This window comes from Lissotriton vulgaris, chromosome 8, assembly GCF_964263255.1.
Source record: "Lissotriton vulgaris chromosome 8, aLisVul1.2, whole genome shotgun sequence".
Lineage (NCBI taxonomy): Eukaryota > Metazoa > Chordata > Amphibia > Caudata > Salamandridae > Lissotriton > Lissotriton vulgaris.
The window spans coordinates 279,271,007-279,286,648 of NC_141696.1; the positions used below are offsets into that span (position 1 = coordinate 279,271,007).

General features: G+C 47.6%; 1 protein-coding gene across 2 annotated transcripts in view; it reads left to right on the plus strand.

The window, feature by feature from the left end:
• C8H21orf91 (chromosome 8 C21orf91 homolog) overlaps nucleotides 1-15,642 on the plus strand; it is a 90,451-nt gene that overhangs the window by 12,370 nt on the left and 62,439 nt on the right. The window lies entirely within an intron of this gene.

Sequence of the window (15,642 nt, forward strand, 5' to 3'; positions counted from 1 at the left end):
TTGAGAATTTTCCCCTCTCGTCTCGTCTTTGTTAAAGTTAGAGATATTGGCATTGCAAATTGCATTTTTTTTCTATTTTTTTGTTTTTTAAAACATAAATGGTATTGTCATTTACAATTGCAATAGGTGAGCATTAGAGAGTATTAGCAGACACAGAGCCCCCCCACACACACACACACAGAGCCCCCCCCCACACACACACAGAGCCCCCCCCCCCACACACACACACACAGAGCCCCCCCACACACACAGAGCCCCCCCACACACACAGAGCCCCCCCACACACACAGAGCCCCCCCACACACAGAGAGTCCCCCCGCACACAGAGAGTCCCCCCCGCACACAGAGAGTCCCCCCCCGCACACAGAGAGTCCCCCCCCCCGCACACAGAGAGTCCCCCCCCGCACACAGAGAGCCCCCCCCGCACACAGAGAGCCCCCCCCGCACACAGAGAGCCCCCCCCGCACACAGAGAGCCCCCCCCACACACACACACACAGAGCCCCCCCACACACACAGAGCCCCCCCACACACACAGAGCCCCCCCACACACACAGAGCCCCCCCACACACAGAGAGTCCCCCCGCACACAGAGAGTCCCCCCGCACACAGAGAGTCCCCCCCGCACACAGAGAGTCCCCCCCCGCACACAGAGAGTCCCCCCCCCCGCACACAGAGAGTCCCCCCCCCGCACACAGAGAGTCCCCCCCCCGCACACAGAGAGTCCCCCCCCCGCACACAGAGAGCCCCCCCCGCACACAGAGAGCCCCCCCCGCACACAGAGAGCCCCCCCCGCACACAGAGAGCCCCCCCCGCACACAGAGAGCCCCCCCCCCGCACACAGAGAGCCCCCCCCGCACACAGAGAGCCCCCCCCGCACACAGAGAGCCCCCCGCGCGCACACAGAGAGCCACGCGCGCACACAGAGCCACGCGCACTCACCTACAACCACACACACTCACCTACAACCACACACACTCACCTACAACCACACACACTCACCTACAACCACACACACTCACCTACACACTCACCTACAACCACACACACTCACCTACACACACACCTACAACCACACACTCACCTACACACACACCTACAACCACACACACTCACCTACACACACACCTACACACACTCACCTACACACACACCTACACACACTCACCTACACACACTCACCTACACACTCACCTACACACTCACCTACACACACTCACCTACACACTCACCTACACACACTCACCTACACACTCACCTACACACACTCACCTACACACACTCACCTACACACACTCACCTACACACACTCACCTACACACACTCACCTACACACACTCACCTACACACACTCACCTACACACACTCACCTACACACACTCACCTACACACACTCACCTACACACACTCACCTACACACACACACCTACACACACTCACCTACACACACACAACCACACACACTCACCTACACACACACACAACCACACACACTCACCTACACACACACATAACCACACACACATAACCACACACACTCACCTACACACACACACAACCACACACACTCACCTACACACACACACAACCACACACAGCCGCTGTTTCATGCTATATAAAAAAAACAATTGCAATGCAATATGCCTCACATTGCTGTATCTTTGAGCTGCTAGTGTTGTGTTCTAATTAGCATTGCCAACAGCTCAAACTTTTATAATGTGAGACCTATTGCATTGCAAATGCTTGTTTGATTTATTGCTTGTATTTTACATCTTGCATGAAAACACAGTCCCTGTGGCAGGGCTCTGCTCATCCAGCTGGCATTTAGGCGCAGGTATACTTAGCATTGTGGAAAAGAGATGTCTCTTGCTCTGGAGGCTGTAAATCTGATCCCTAGGTCACTGCTGAGAACCAAATAGCTGAAGAATATATTTAGGTTCAGAGTCTTGTCGAACAAAAATAATGCATTGGCAAGAAATTAATTTAAATTCTGACACTACTTTTTTCTTTTTAAATACTGTTTACTCTTTCCCGAATAAAAGTGTTTGAAAAATAAACTTTGCCATTTCCAAAGGTAGAAAACCTAGAATTCATGTACAGTTTTGAGATACATTAACACATACATTTCCTTTTCTTCCAGTGTTTTGAAGTTTTCTATCTTTTTTGCATTATTTTAAAACAATGCTTTATAAACAACCTTCTGCAAAGTCCGTAGTTTGGCACTTACATTGTAAAGGTTAAATCTGTTGGCTTTGCCAATACTTGTTTACATTTTATTTTTTATAAAGTGGTATGAAAAAGTAACTTTTAAGCAAGTAAGTACGTGAGTTATAGGTTTGAGAATAAACTGGGTCTGCTGAACTCATGTCTGGGAATGAAACATTTCCTAGCTATCGTAATGGTAAGTTTAAATTCTTTTAAGGACTCTGTGGCGAGGATTATGCTCTACTTTCTTCGTTTAATCAAATGGCAGCCACAATACAATCTCTGCAGTCAACCCCAAAAACAAACTTAGTTTCCCATAACCTCAGGGAAAACAGTGAAGTTTGAAAAGAACAGTCCATGTCCAATCAGGTGCTGTAGGCCTCAGTAAAAGGTGTTATTCCTCTATTGTCCTCTTTCATCCTGCAACCAAGTCGACCGTTTAAGACTTCACTCCTGTTGGAAGGACTCCGTCCCTGTAATTTAGAAAGCAGTTATCAACCTGGGGAAGTATTTCACCAAACTATATCAACAGTATAGCCACAGACAAGGAAATCACTTGTACCATCAAGATACATCACCTAAAAAGGAAGTCCAGTGATAGGAAAAAACCTTACATACATCAATAAGCAGATCCATTGACTCCGGTGGGTCATGATTCATCAGAGGGTGGGCTACTCCTTTCCTCCGAGTTCTTAATAGAATTTAAACTTTCCATTAAGGTAGCTAGGAAATGTTTCATTCCATGGTAGGACCTGGAGACGAGGAACATGCTAGTTTAAAGCTTGTCTGCCACTAGAGCCCCAATGGAGGAGACTGGCTGAAACAAAACCTCTTGAATGTTGAATCCTAGGACCATTCCACTTTTTTCAGAATGTCCTCCAAGCGGGTTCCAAAAGCAAATAATAATACATTTTATAAAGCGCCTGGTTACACTGAGGTCAGTGTGTCCCCCTGCTGTGATGTGGCTAGCAACAATTAATCAGGCATGTTCCCCCCCCCCCCCCCAGCTTCTCAAATACGAACCTCCTCACTCTCTAACCAGAGGGAAGAGGTAGGTTTTAAGTTGTTTCCGGAAAATGCGTTCCGAAGTCTCTGATCGCATTTCGGGTGGGAGTCTGTTTCAGTGTTGAGCAGCTTGAACTTGGAAGGAGCGCCCACCCATCCGAGCTCTTCTAAACTTAGGAACCTTCATCAGCCCTTTCCCGGAAGATCTCAACTCGCGCCCAGGGATATGCGGGCTCAGAAGTTCCATAAGATAAGATGGCCCCTTCCCCTGCATGATGCGATGACTAATCAGCAGGGTTTTATAGAACACCCGTTCTTTAATCGGCAGCCAGTGAAGAGATTCCAGGGCTTTCTTAGATGGCGCGGTTTTGGGCAACATCAAGATCATGCGGGCAGCCGCATTCTGTATACGCTGAAGCCTGGTGATGCATTTGACATTGGCTCTCAGGTACAGGACGTTCCCATAATCCAACCTAGATGTAACAAGAGCATGGACCATTGTTTTCCAGGCCGAAGTAGGGAGTAGGTCAAGTGTTTTCCGCATATTTCTCAGGATACCGAAGCATTGTCCTGCCTAGTCTAGTATGGTGCTCGAAGGAGATTTTGCTATCTAGCCAGATACCCAAATTCCTGACTTGTTCGCTGGGAGAGGGTGCATGCCCCAGTACCTGCGGCCACCATGCCGATGTCCACACAGATGGTGCGTTCCCCACCACCAGCACCTCGTCTTGCTTCAGTTTAATTTCAACCAATTTTTGGCCATCCAGGCAGCTGTAGCTTGTAAGCACATCGAGAAGTTATTGGCTGCTGCCCCATCTGACTGGGCGAGAGACACCGAGTTGGGTGTCATCAGCATAGGTTACTACTTGCACCCCAAACCTTTCAGGAATCTCTGCTATTGGTGTTACATAGAGATTAAAAAGGGTGGGGCTCAAGCTAGACCCTTGGGCACTACCTGATTCAGCCTGATACTCTTCGACCGGTGGGGTCCTTGGGCTACTTGAAAGCTGCGATTCTGAAGGACCGATTCCAGCCACTCCAGAGCTCTGCCTCTCACTCCCTCTTTTTTCAGACACTGCAGCAAGATGTGGTGTGCTACTATGTCGCAAGCAGCGCTTAAATTCAAAAGGATCAGCGCTGTAGTGTGGCCTTCATCCACCAGCTTGCGTATGGTTTCTGTTGACCGGAGTAAGGCGGATTCAGTCGAGTGGGATGCCCGGAAGCCTGATTGGGTTGGGTGAAGAAGTTTACATGTTTCGATGTGTTCTGTCAGTTGCTTATTAACTAATTTCTCCCCAATTCTAGAGAAATAGGGGAGAAGAGAGATTGGGCGCAAGTTATCTAACTGCTCCGCACTAATGTTAGGTTTTTTCTTGAGCGGGAATACCACTGCCTCTTTCCAGGCTGACTGGACACTTCCCGACCCAAATGAAAGATCCAAGAGATGGCGTATGTGGTGTTCCAGCGTATTTATACTTTCCCTAAGTATTCTCGCGGGCTCCGGGTCATTGGGGGAGCCTGATTTAATTTTGGACACTATGTCAGTTAGGAAATCCTGCTGGGGAGTACTAAAGGATACTAGTAGCAAAGGCTTTTGAAGCATTGCGCCTTGAGCGGAGTGTGCATGAAATACTTGGTATCCCTCCCCCCTTCCTGCATTCATCCCCGCACCCATCTACTGATGGTTGGAGAAGAGACTGGTTGGAAAGGTTTCCTTAAAGTGATCAACAGTTGCTTCTCCCCATGAGGACGAAGCTCTGCAGTCATAGTCCCATAATCCTTGATTCATCTTACGACACACAACTTGGGTGCCTCAGGAACAGCTGTGTAAGAAATCACCCAGGAATATCATTTGGTTCGTCGGCAATGTGAAACATGACCCCCGTCCGGAGCAAAGGATCTTCCTGTAATGTATAGGGCCCGAACATCAGAAACCCTCTTGCAGGCGATCCAGCATAAAAGAATGCCCTGTTTGGCCGACAGCTGTTACCTAGAGAGATACCTGCTACTTGGCCATGAGGACAAGAAGTTCAAAACTTTATTAACGTTCCAAAGAACCCAGTTCCTGGGCTCCGGGGGGAAGGGACAATCTAATGCCGCATAGCAATTTCTTAACCAAAGGATCTAGAAGTATTGACCGATCTGTAAGACATTCCTCCTAAAGTTAAAGAGGCCGTGAAATTTAGGATGTGGACAACGTTAGCCCCCACAGGACCCAAACTCAGTTGCAGACACCAACTCATCCATTGAGACTAGCTCGATCAATACCTCTTGACTGTACCATCCGCCCAAGTTCCAGCTGAAGTACCAGAGAAGCTGATGATCGAGTCGGAACGCAAACGAGTCAATCATGAACGGGCCCCATATGGAGAAAAGAGCTTTGAACATTGCTGGGAGAAGTTTCCAGAGGCTTGAATCTCAGGGGTGGGGGGGCCTGCAAATCGGACACCTGGTTTTGCCTACCCTGCTAGATGTTCCGTCATGACCGAAACATGATGCTACAGGCAGTATTCCCAAAAGTCTTAGCCAGGTCCGAGAGGGCTCTGGACCGCTTACCCACAACTGGTTGATATAGTGGACCACCGCCATGTTGTCCATCTTCAAAAGGACACTCAATTGCACGTGACTGGTCCAACATTTGACTGAAAAGGAACCTGTCATCGGCTCCAGGCAGTTGATATGGAGGGACTGTTCTGCGGCCGACCAGTGGCGAACTCTCCACAATGAACTCCCTAGCCTGAACCGCTGGCATCGGACTCAATCACAAGATCCAGGTGTGAGACAAAAGTGGCATGACCATTCCACGCCTCCAAATGGGAGATCTACCATTCGAGCTCTTCCTTGGAGTCTTTGGACAAAGGAACTTACTTGGAGTAAGTGAGACCGCGGCAAAGGTGAGATGCTTTTTGGCATTGGAGGGGCCGAAAGTGTAGTGGCCCCAGGAAGATAACGGGAATGGAGGATGACAGCAGGCCTTCCGTTCTGGCTATGTGACAGAAGGAGGTCCAAGGTTTTGCTAGCATCCACCTCAACTTATGTCGGATTTTGGCCATTTTCCTGATGAGAAGGCTCAGAGTAGTCTTCACCAAATCGATCACAAACCCCAGAAAGGTGATTGAGCGTGAAGGGGAGAATCCTGACTTTGCTTGATTGATCACAAACCCCATGGACTGTCGTAGCTCCACTGCCATCTGCAGATGACGGGACAGAGCATGCAGGCATTGGTCCATAAGCAGCATGTTGTCTAGGTACATTATCATTCGTGCACCGGACACCCTCAAGCATTCTATCTCTGGCTTCAGAACCTTGGTGAAACATCAAGGGGCCGACGGCAGGCTAAAAGGTAGAGGTGAACTCAAAAGTATGTCCCTGCCATTGGAATTGAAGAAACCGGCGATGAGGAGGAAAAAAATTAGGACTGTGAGGTAAGCATCCTTGAGGTCCATCCAGTCATTGGGCTGGAGCGGGTCGCGAAGGAGGTGTACACCCTCACATCTTGAAACCAACCACTTATTAAATTTCCAGAGATTGATCACAGGCCCATGACCACCATCCTGCTTTCGGGCCAGAAATTGATTGCTTAGAAATCCAGAGGAATGAGGATTTGAAGGACAAATTGCCCCTTTGGTGATGAATTCCTGAACCTTCCGCTGAATAAGAGGTATCTGATAAAAGGATGGTATGAGGGTGTAGATGTTGAAAGGGAAACCTGCAGAACTCCTGTACTGATAGAAGCACCCAGATATCTGAAGTGAGAGCGTGCAAATTGTCTATAAATTGTGCCAGTTGACCCCCAAACGACTGCAGAAAGTTAGTGAAAGACTCGCCATGAGAATTGGAGTTGGATCCTCTACCTTGGGGTCTGTTGTGGTAGCCTCTGTGACACGACCGGGTCAAATCCCCCGAAGCGCGAGAAGTCATGCCATTGATCTCGCTGGGAAGGTTGGCCTCTGCCACAGGCAGAGTAATGGGAACGGCCAGCTGAGCACCCCTACCACAGCCGGCCCGGGTGAATACACTCACTTTGAAAATGCGCTTGACAGTTAATTGGGCCTTATCAAGTGAAGGTCGACACAAATTTGTTGAGATCTTTGATGAACGGTTCGCCAAAGAACCCACCTTATGCCACCCCACCTGACTGACATCGCCAACTCCCCTTGCTGGGGGTCAATTTTAATGAGCAAGGACCTGCACCTCTCTGTAGAGATGCCGCAGTTGTTGTTGCAGAGAAAAATAATCGCCTGTTGTACCCAGCTGAACAGTACCTCTGTGGAGATTAAAGCTCTGGATGCCTTGGATTCTTCCGCCATATCGCTTATCTTTACTAAAGGGCCCGTTCAGTCCTGGCAGGACTGCCAGGAGCAATCGAGACCTTTCTTTGAATCTCTGATGTATTTGGCCAGGAAAGTGGCTATGCTTGCATCTATCTGAGGCGTAACAACCACTTTACCATCCAAAGACTGCCGGGGAGATTCTGCCTGAAGGCGATTTCTGTCCTCCAGCTCTAGGGGTTTCCTGAGCCTCCCGGCCACATATTTGGCCACTTTGTCACCTGCCGCCCATTCTGAGGAGAGAGGATACATCAGTTCCACGTGTTCCAAGAGATCTTACTGGGATTCACCATGCTCCTCCGCAGGGGGGATTGGAGGAGAGTCTCCAGGACTGGTCGTAGTCAGACTCTCCCTCCAAACCTGTAGGTCACCCATCCGAAGCAGGGGCAGATGAATTTGGCGCAGTCTCACTCGGTTGCAAGGGGTTAGTTGGGTCAGGGAGCGAAGGGGGTTGGCGCCCAAAAAACCATTCTTTAACCTAGCAAACACAAGGAGATGATGGACGGAGCGCTGAAACTTGTCAGACACTCACCTGCGGTCACAGATCTGTGTTGAATCTATCATTGTTATTTAGCTCACTTCGCCACCTCGGTTCCGACCCAGCCATATGCAAATCAGTCTTCACACTGTGCCTCATGGGAGCAGGACAGCCCGAACTGCCAAGCCAGTCTTCGCTGAACTTTGTGTGTCCTTTACTCCCCTTTTAACCTGGCAAACATGTCCAGGTCCAAACCTGAGCATTGCAGGCATTTACTTGGAATCTCCAGGAGAGGGGGCAAAGGCCTGCTCTGGAGGTTTTGGGAGCGAAGGCCCAGGAAGATCTTTCCTCAGTGCAAGGGCTTGTAGGCACCGCTGTGCCTTATCCACGAGTCTCTTCTCCGGAGAGGCCATTGCGTCGGAGACTGCCTCAATTGCGAAGCTGTCCACCTCATTGCAGAACTCATCTGTGACCTGGAAATATGGCACTTCTTCCTCCTCCTCATAATAGTCCCCATAATCCTCCATGAATTTAGAGGTAAGTATACCCGACAAGTAAATTAGTGCGTGTACTTATGGTGCGGTGGCCAACCACCAGGTAAGGGTAATCCGATTGCATGGTGGGGTATGCCCCAGTAATGTGCTGTTGCCTGAAATAGACTTTGTGAGGTCTATAGTAATGAGGGTGTTCACAAGACCCAGGCCTTGGGTGTAGGCCAGCGGTCTTCAATCTGTGGGGCGCGACCCCCAGGGGGGTCGTGGAGTCCTGGGAAGGGGGTCGCAGATTCTGCAGAGTGCAGCTCCTGACATTAGGCTGATGGAGGGTGCTCACGGAGGCCTAATTCACACCGAGGTGTGAAAAACATCAACGCCTCATTAGCAAGTAAAAGGTCTTTCAAAGACCTGTCAAGTACTTGGGTGTGACTGTGTGTGTGTCCCTGAAGCTGTTTCAGCCTGGCTCACATACACGAGCTGGGGAGGTGGGGGGGTTGGTCGAGTGGCTGTAGTTTAGCCCTTTGAGTTCAAAATATGTTGCGCAGCTGTGGGTCCCATGACACGTCCCCCACCCCTACCAGGGAGGCACAGAGATGCCCTCCCATGAGCAGGAAAGAAGAAGGACGACGACGCAGAGAGATACTGATCCCCCCCCCGCCCCCCCCCCCCATGAGAGAGGCACAGAAAATGTGGGTGGATGAATGATGGGTGGATGGATGGATGACAGGCTGAAGGATGGATGGATGTTGAAAAGCTGGGTGGATGAATGATGAATGATGAGTGGATGGATGAATGAAAGGGTGGATGGATGAATGATGGATGTATGGATGGATGGAAGGATGAAAGGGTGGATGGATGAAGGATAGATTGGTGAAGGATAGATGTATGGATGGAAGAATGAAAGGGTGGACAGATGAAGGATGGATGGATGAAAGGGTGGATGGATGAAGGATGGATGTATGTATGGATGGGAAGATGAAAGGGTGGATGGATGAAGGATGGATGGATGCATGGATGGGTGGATGGATGGATGGATGAAGGATGGATGTATGTATGGATGGGCAGATGAAAGGGTGGATGATGTATGGATGGATAAAAGGTTGCATGGATGAATGATGCATGGATGGATGTGTGAAAAGGTGGGGGGATGAATGATGGGTGGATGGATGAAAGGGTGTATGGATGTATGGATGAAAGGGTGGATGGATGTATGGATGAAAGGGTGGATAGATGAAGGATGGATGTATGGATGGGAGGATGAAAGGGTGGATGGATGAAGGATAAATGTATGGATGGGAGGATGAAAGGGTGGATGGATGAAGGATGGATGTATGAATCGGAGGATGGAAGGGTGGATGGATGTATGAATGGATAAAAGGTTGCATGGATGGATGTGTGAAAAGGTGGGTGGATGATTGATGGATGGAAGGAAGGGTGGATGGAAGGAAGGGTGGATGGGTAAAGGATGGGTGAATGGATGGATAAAAGGGTGGATGGATGAATGATGGATGTGTGGATGGATGGATGTGTGAAAAGGTGGGTGGATGAATGATAAGTGAATGGATGAATGAAAGGGTGGATGGATGGATGAATGATGGATGTATGGATGGAAGGATGAAAGGGTGGATGGATGAAGGATAGATTGGTGAAGGATAGATGTATGGATGGAAGAATGAAATGGTGGACGGATGAAGGATGGATGGATGAAAGGGTGGATGAATGAATGATGGATGGATGTGTAAAAAGATGGGTGGATGAATGATGGGTGAATGGATGGATGAAAGGGTGGATGAATGAATGATGGATGTATGGATGGAAGGATGAAAGGGTGGATGGATGAAGGATAGATTGGTGAAGGATAGATGTATGGATGGAAGGATGAAAGGGTGGACGGACGAAGGATGTATGGATGGATGTGTGAAAAGGTGGGGGGATGAATGATGGGTAGATGGATGGATGAAAGGGTGGGTGGATGGATGTATGGATGGATGAAAAGGTGGATGGATGATGGATGGGAGGATGAAAGAGTGGATGGGTGAAGGACGGATGTATGGATGGGAAGATGACAGGAAGGATGGATGTATGAATGAATAAAAGGTTGCATGGATGAATGATGGATGGATGTGTGAAAAGGTGGGTGGATGAATGATGGGTGGATGGAAGGAAGGGTGGATGTGTAAAGGATGGATGTATGGATGGATGGAAGGATGAAAGGGTGGATGGATGAAGGATGGATGTATGGATGGAAGGATGAAAGGGTGGATGGATGGATGTGTGAAAGTGTGGGTGGATGAATGATGGAGGGATGTGATGAGGTCCAACAGGCGCATTTATGGTTGTCAAAAGTTGATGAAGAGGAGTACCAGTTTCTAGAAACTTTTGTCGGAAGGTGGTCCTTACGCCTAAAAAGGTTTTACAAGGGGGTCTCGGCATCAAAAAGTTTGAAGACCTCTGGTGTAGGCGCTGAGCGATGTCGGTAACTGGTGCGTGCTCCGCGGCACGAGCCAGCAAGCGTCAGGAAATAGACGCAAGGAGAGTGCGTGCCCCTACCAGTCGGTGGACCACTGCGCTCCCTGGCCCCAAAGCCTTCCGATGAGGGAAATAAAGGAGTGGCTGCCAAGAAGCAGTGCAGCATTCTCGCGGCCGCGAGCAACTCGATGAGCAACCTAAAAGTCAAACAATCAAACAAATATTGTGGCAACAAAGGTTACGAGCAATGCGTGAAGAGAAATGTGAAGGGAACTAGAATTTCAGCACTAAACTGACAAGACATGGCTGCTAGCAGCGAAGAAAGAGAACGATGGAAGAGGGACAGCACTTTTTACTGAGGCCAAGGGCGCTTGATTGGCATGAACTCTTCTTTTTAAAAACTTAATTGTTTTCCCTTGAGTTATAGGAAATGACGTGTGTTTTACTTTTTTCTTGGTTGACTGCTGATACTGCATTGTGACTGCTATTTGATTAAACGAAGAAAGTAGAGCATAATCCTTGCCTCCGGGTCCTGCCATAAAATTCACAGATTGTTAACACTTAACCAGTAATTCCCTGCACCCTGCTATTTGTGGAAAAAACACCCTATGGGTGAACCAACCAGTAGCAGTCACAATGGCGCCTACCTGTTTGTAGGATTACATGACCGGCTGGACTAGGTAAACCTGCGGCCAGTAGCTGATTGGTTGCCTGTAGCTTAATCTGCTTTTTTGTGTTTTTATGGCGCAGACATAAATCGACTAGGTGCCTAATTGGCTGACAGATTACCATGTGGGCTGTACCAGGGCACAACATGCAGGAAATTGCAGGACCTGTGAAGTGAAGTGAATTTCCACTAGCCGTGCAGGCCATTGAAACAGTGACTGGGTAGCAGAGGTGAGGTGTGGCGCCGCGGCTAGGGCGACTGACTCCGGAATCTGGGGATCACGGTTCGATCCCCGGTACCGGCGGCAGATTAGCCCAGCACCATGTAACTCTGGGCAATAGCTTGCCTAATCTTCCCGACGGCCCCCAGCGCCTAGAGACCCTTACGGGTGATTGTGCGCTTTACAAATGTGGATTATTATTATTATTATTATTATTATTATTATCATCCCATGTGCCGCTTTGTGAAAAGCTCTTCTTCGGTTTGGGCATTCCCGCAATGCCCTTAGATGACAGTGCTTATTGGTGACAATTTCCATTGATAAAGTCAAAACGTAGAAAATGCAAACAATGAAATTCCTACAGAGAATTCACTGAAAAGTTTACAGACTCTTGGTGCTAATGAATTCTTCAACTGTTGTAGGTAAAACGTCCCAGTCATCCACTGGAACATCCTCTTTGTATTTCTTGAGTAAAATGTTTTGGCCTTGGATTAGACTTGCGTATCTCTTTAATTGTAACTTGAGAAAGCCTTTCCATGTTTGTCCTTAGACAATTGTCGAAATAAACTACTTGAGAATGGGGCTTCAGTGCAGGAGTACGTAAAGCCCAGTTGAATGAGTCCATTCTTCTTGTTTACAAGGAAGGACATGTGACTCCTCAAAATATTAGCTTTATTAGGGGTAGTTGAAAAATGCAGTTATAGAAAACCCGGATGTATGTATCATTACATGGGTCGACATGTATGATTTGATGGTGTAAATTCAACGTGGAGGAAAATTTGCAGTCCTCCATTTCATATTTGACTTCTATGCTGGATAAATTAATGAGAACTATACAGCAAGTTGTATCTCTGTATATTATGTCAGTTTATTATTCAGCTATTGAACAATAATCTGTGTATAATTAGTAGTTTGAGTAAGTTGCTGATTATTAGTAATACTCATTGAAAAAGAAATGTATACTACATACATGCCTCCATTAACGGGTATTGTAATCCAGTATCAAATGTTTCTGTGTAAGCTAACAGCTTGGTTGTTTTCTCCATCGTCTTGAGGTTTACATGGCCATCCAAGTAGTACAGTTTCAATTTTACCATAAACATGCCAAGCCATGGTCATGATCATGAGGAGGCGGAGGAAGGGAAAGGTAATCTAGCCTTATAACCTCTCATATCAAGAAATAGCCACCATTGAAGCCCCTATCCATAGCAATCGCACATAACCTTAATGGCCGGTATAGCCTAGCATGGAAGGCTATTAGAACATTCTGTCTCATGAGGGTGTTATGTCCTAATTAAGAAAGGTAGCCTTCTGGGAGACTCAAGATTTATAACCCCTCTCTCCTCCGAAACGTAAGTGTCTTTCAGAGCTCCTGCTGTGTGCACTTGATAGTTCTGAGCACACGCACAGAGGAGCAGTGACCAACCCCTGGATTTTCTTGGGCCCTGCCAAACTGTTTAGCAGAGCCCAAGGTGACCGGAGATGAGCAGAATTTTTCCCTCCCTGCTTCTGAGGCACCAGTGACAGAGCGCAATGCCAATCCATTTAGCCTGTGGAGGAGCACACAAGAAGGAGAGTCAGCAGTTGTTTATTAGGACATTGAAACCTTGACAGCAGCAGGTTTATACCAGTGTTTATAGCCTGCTGCTGCTTCATTGTCTTCACTGAAGCTGTCAATATTCCAGTGTTGTCTATGGTAACTCATCATTCAAAACATAATAATTGAAGTTTTCATTCTACTTGACCACCTCACCTGTCCTGTATAATATAATAGTTACTGAGCTTTGAGAGCATTTTTTGGGGAAAGTGCTACCAGCAATTTTCATATGATGTTAAACTACTGTTAGACTTTTACATTAATTTGAGGACTGACTTGTACCTAGAGACATCCCTTTTTTAAAATTCTTCAAAGTGCAAAATGATAGATTCTGAAACCTTTTTAAGCTGAACAGGGAAAAAGCTGTTTACCTTTTACCAAGCACTGGTAAGTGCGATAGGTTTTGCCTATGTGAAAATAATGTTTTTTGTTGTAAGTTGTAGCTTGGTGAAGAGTTGGTCAAAAGAAGTTACTGAAAATCCATAAAAGTGTTTATGATTTGTATATTGAGAGAGCCGATATATTGTGCAGTAACTGGCGGTAATATAATGCTGGGATATTAGGTGACGGGCGGAGGTCAATGGAAAAACACCACATGCAGTGGACAACCACACTGACGCTTTTGTGCGTGTGCCACTGCACCTGCTGCACCATTCAAATCATGGCCTAACTGCATACAAGGTAACTGCGTTTGTGGCTGCTTGTTTAGTTGCAACATATAGCACTAATTGGTGTTCAGTGGGCTTCCTGGAGCTTTTGGACGATGTGCCACTCTGCTGCACCATTTAAATCATGGCTCTGGTGCCTGCAAGGTAACTGAGCTTGTGACTGCTTCTTTAGTAGTAAAATACAGCAATAATCGTGTTATGACCTTTTGGCCCCTGTGCCATTGCACCTGCTGCACCATCCAAATCATGGTCCTGGAGCCTGCAAGGTAGCAGCACTTCCGATTGCTTGCTTAGTAGCAACATATATCTATAATCTGTGTTCATTCGGTTTCCTGGAGCTTTTGGCCCCTGTGCCACTGCACCTGCTGAACCATGCAACAGGGTTGTCTAGGGAGGCTGCCTAGACGATGGTCCATGGAGATGAAACCGAAGTTGATCCCCTTGCAATGAATGGTGTCCTGCAGCACGGCTCCTGGGCCTTCTTTTCTGGCTGGCTGAGAACGAGACACCTCTAGCGGCCAGAGACTAAGAGGGGGGCCGCGTTGAGGGCGGTTTGCGCGGAGCAGCGGCTAAGTGACCGAGCTGCTATTGCTGAAGGAAGGGGAGGCCGCACAGAGATGTTTCTGCAGCGCGACTGCCTGTACCTCCTCAGAGGAGAACAAGCCACGTTGAGATTTAATATTGAACAGTTTTGTGAGTCACTCAAACAAAAGTTAAGGTATAAGAGAGCTATAAACTGCAACAAAAGATTCAATAGGGGTTATCTGTAACAGCAGCGAATGGGAGGGGAGCAGTCGGAACATGAGCCGTAGACTGTGAGGGGTGGCGCGTTAAGAGAGTTTTGCGAGGAGTGGTGGTGAAATGACCATGATTACCAAACAGAAGTACCTAAAATAGAAGGGAAGGGGCAGGAAAGAAGATGTGGCATAATGGCCAGAACCGACTGCCTTGGAGCTGGGAAGCCAGGTTTGAATCTCAGCGCCGGCTTAGCATCCTGTACAAGCACGCTTAAGAGAGCAGCCTCACAAAGAAGTTCAGCAGATAAAAAGGAGGACTTGGGCCTGATAAGACCAAACACAAATGGAACAACAGGAAATAGTATGTAACATCCAATAGAAACTGAGGAAAAGTAAGTGGCAAGTACACTAACCAATAAAAAATAAGGGCGGGATGTAAGCCCCCTTATAAGACTTCTATTAAACACAATAGATTTCGCAAACGCTGTGCAGGCAAAACCTAAAAAGGTAATCCTTATCTCATTGCAAGGAGTACACTCTCGACTCTAACTCCTGGCCACAAAGCATGCATGTTTGCGTTATCTTGGTTTGCTATGATAACAACCAGAGCAAAACTTTGCTGACAGCAGATCTGGGCACTCACAAATTGAACACTGAGTTTGAAAAAGGCAGGAATATACTTCCTGAAGCTTACATCTAAAATTTAGTACTTTTTCGATTTAGAGGAATTCTACAAGACTCCCATAGCTTTCCAAGTGAGCTACAATTGTAA